This window comes from Cupressus sempervirens, chromosome 7 (assembly GCF_028749045.1).
Source record: "Cupressus sempervirens isolate cs-2001-9-10 chromosome 7, ASM2874904v1, whole genome shotgun sequence".
In the NCBI taxonomy this organism is placed as follows: Eukaryota; Viridiplantae; Streptophyta; class Pinopsida; order Cupressales; family Cupressaceae; genus Cupressus; species Cupressus sempervirens.
Window position 1 is genome coordinate 768,172,661 of NC_143124.1, and position 4,259 is coordinate 768,176,919.

Here is a 4,259-nt window from a genome sequence, read left to right on the forward strand (position 1 = left end):
CTAATCCAAGAGAAATCAGCGTCACCACTGTCTCTAAGTATCCATGAGCACCTGTAACCAATCAATCCATGCCAACTCGAAATGCAACATAGCAATATCATGAAGTATCCAGCTTATGATCAGTGTACTCAATATCAAGAAACTAAACCAAGATCAATGTCAAAGTTCCAACCATGGCCTCAAGAACATAAACATGACAACATGATCTTACCATCTCAACTACAGAGATAACATGCTCCATATGAACATACCATAACATGTCACAACTCTAAACGCGTATCAAGAGTATACCATGACATAATAATGAAACCATCCTCACACCAAGGATAACATGCCAAATAAAAGCATAAACCACACCTTTGTCAAGAACCCTGTGAGTCCTCAAGATGCAACCATCTCCACACACCATGAAGATAACCAAGAACTCCATGAGTCCTCAAGATCTAACCATCTTCACACACCATGAAGATAACAAGTGCACCATGCAAATGTCAAAGACGCTTCTATAGCAATAGGATCTAAGACAAACCTCCAACATCTGCAAACACTCAATAAATATATCAATGCCAACAACTCCCACTCAACCGTGGTACCAAGTCACCTATGGCATCATAAAATCCATCTCCTATATGAAGATCCAAAACAAAACCAAGAACTAATCCTGCACTATCACCCCATCACTATCACAAGCTCCCACTAAACCATGTATCCAAGCTATCCATGACATAATGATGAAAAAACCATCCTCTAACCATGAGAATCAACCAAAGCATCAAACCATCAAAGAACTCAAAATGCACATCATGAGCTCCTCAAAAGAAACCAAATAACCATGATCCTCTACCAAGAAGATATACCACCATAACCAAATCAGAAATCCAAGCTAATAAACATCAAGGATGTACCTGTATATCCAATCATGTCATGCCAAAATTTATGACACCATGATCACATCCATGAACTAAGCATCTGGCTCTCAATATGTCCAACCTGTCAGCATAGTTAACCACAATCCTCTGCCATGACTGTACCTGGTAACAACATCTCATCCCTTCTACATGAAGATAAAATCATGTGACTTAGGGCATAGACAACCCAAATCCAAGCCACCAATTTGAATATGCATTAATAATGAAAGATCAATGGGCAAAGACAACCCATAACCAAGCCATAAATGCAACTTGTAAGTATAGACTGCTTACAACACTGCACAACTTGTAGACCCAACAAGTCATCATGCATATCCAAACCAAACATTGATAACCATATCATCATGAGACCAATCTAAAATATGATCTCAGTATACAATGACATCAAATCTTAAATTTCTAATGCCATAAACTCACAATGTTACCATAGTCAAAATATATATCATAAACTATTCAGATCAATATATCAACAAATAAATCATGCCAAACCTACACCAAATCTAAACCAATGTGTAGAGCTCTCCAAGAGCTTTCCGTTGACTACTTGAAGTCCAAAATCCGACTCCGTATGCCCAAGTTATGCCCTAATCCGTGCTGAAAATAAATAACATCTGACTTTAAGGCTCTTAAAACCTAACAAAATCTCAAAATCATAGAACCAAACCTACACCATGTTGTAGTGCTCTGAATTAGCTTTCCAACACCTATAAGAACTCTGAAATCCGATATTCTGAGAGAAAGTTATGGCCATTTTACTAAGACAGTCTTTTTACCATTTTCAGTACGATTTTTCATTTTTAATTTTTTTCAGTGACGAAAATTTCGATGGGATTAAATTTGACGGCCATCACAGGCTAAAACTAAAAAACTCTTTCATTTCCTCTGAACATGGCCAAACTAGGGCATATTATATATCAAAATTTATGGAAATGTTGACCCGGATCCAGTGGTGAGGTCTGTTTTTACCCAGGAGGTCATTTCTACATGCTACCCTCCAAAACCCTCATTTAAATGAAACATCCGAAAAAATCTTTTTGTCCAACAATTTCACATGCCCAAATATTTTAACATCCCATCATAACAGCAAATCCAAAACCCTCAGATCTGCAATAAATCATTCATATATCTTGCCCTTTTCTTTTATCCTCTCATGCATTCCCATGGATTCAATCTAGGGTTACAATAATAAAACCATAGCTCTGATACCAATTGTAGGACCCATTTGCCATTGCACCAAAAACCATGACTATTAGTGAACATGGAACACCACATAATTAACCACCTGTGGGTAGGGGAGCGCGTCGCATCACCCAATAGGAAGTTTAAATTATTTAACTCTTACTAGACCTGATATTGCTTATAGTGTTGGTTTAGTTTCTAGATTTATGTCTAAATCTCAACAAACACATTTTAAAGTTGCTAAAAGAATCTTAAGGTACTTTAAAGGAACTATCAATATGGGATTATTTTATGATGCCAATTCTAAATTTATTTTACATGGCTATGCTGATTCCGATCTAGGTGGAGATCCCAATGATGGGAAATCCACTTGTGGCTATTGTTTCTTTGTTGGTTCAGGTGCAATTTCTTGGAAAAGTAAAAAAGAACACTCTATTTCCCTTTGCTCAACTGAAGCTGAATACAAAGGTTGTACCAATGTAGCTAAGGAAGCCTTATGGCTTAGAAGACTTCTTGAAGATTTGGGGCTACCTCAACAAGCAGCTACCCCTCTACATTGTGACAATCAAAGTGATATTGCCTTGGCAAAGAATCTAGTTTTTCATGCAAGGACAAAACATATTTCACTTCAACATCACTTCATTTGAGAACAAGTTGAAGACAAGAAAGTTACTTCTCTTTATTGTAAAGGTGAACATCAAGTGGCTGATATTTTGACAAAACCACTTTCTAAAAAGAGATTTCAATTTCATTGTAAAAATTTGGGTTTACAACCCTTTGATGTAAACTCCCTAAGTAAAGATTAAGGGGGGGGGGGGTGTTAGAAACATTAATTTTCACTTGGATGTATTTAATTGGATATTCCAAGGATCCCTAAATGTAGTTTTTCTTATTGTACACATGTGGAGGACATGTCATTATTTGTCCTTTAGTCCACATTTGAGGACAACTCATTTTTATAATTCCTTTATTAAGGAATTTAGTTTATCCTTCTTAAGAGGATTGTGACACTATGCACACACCTATTATGAATGTGGCATTCATAGAAATGGGAGTTACACATGCGAACACATGTAACTCCTTTCTCATCTCTTTAAAAGGGATGCTTCTCTCTCCTTCTTCTCTACACATCACTTTCATGTTATTGTATTGAGCTATTTTGCTCCACCACTCTCTCTCTCTCTCTCTCTCTCTCTCTCTCTCTCTCTCTCTCTCTAGGAATTTTCCTTCATTCATAATACTCACAAGGGGTTTTCTTTGCTTTCTCCTTATAAATCCTCGTCTCCATTGTTGAACTATCTTGGTGTATGCTCTTGGATTTTTCTTATCTCATGGTAACATTGTTTCACACTTAACTTACTTGGATTGTTTTCCGTTCCTTGATCTATCCTAAAGTTTCTTACATGATGAATGCTAACTATGAATTGAATGTCAAGAACATTGAGATAACTACATTGAAGTTGCAGAATGAACAATTGTAGAGTGACCTAAAGAGAGAAAACTAATTTTCTAAAAGTTTCAACAAACTAAAAGAAGCCATCAAATACTTTGAACAACTATTAAGATCCCCTAAATCCAAGAATGATACATCAAGACTGATCTACTCAAACACTAAAGAAGGAGAATCATCAAAAAGTGTAGAAGAAAGGAACACCAAAGTTAAGAACTCCAAACCTACTTTTCATAATTGTGGTAAGAAAGGACATACTGCTAATGTATGCTGGAGAAAGACTACAAATCAAAATGTCAAGCCTCAGAACATGACTCATTGTCATAAGTATAACAAGCAAGTCATCAGGCACATGAATGTAGAACCAGGACCATGCATACATAAAGATTTGAAGGATATTGCTACAATTGTCAAAAGTATGGACATAGAGCTTTTGAATGCAAATCCAAATCCATGTGGTCATCAAACAAGCAAACAAAGGTAAGGAAAAATGGCAACTCTTATAATTGGGATCATAACACAAGATATAGTTGTCATTATTATCAAGAATATGGACATGTTCCTGAGAATTGTATTAGGACACACTTCAATGGCAATTACAAAAGATGGCTAAGTCAAACCACATGTTTTAGCTATTTGAAGACTAGTCACATCAGTAAATATTGTCCTACTATGTCAAAGGCACCAAGTTGTGAATTTGA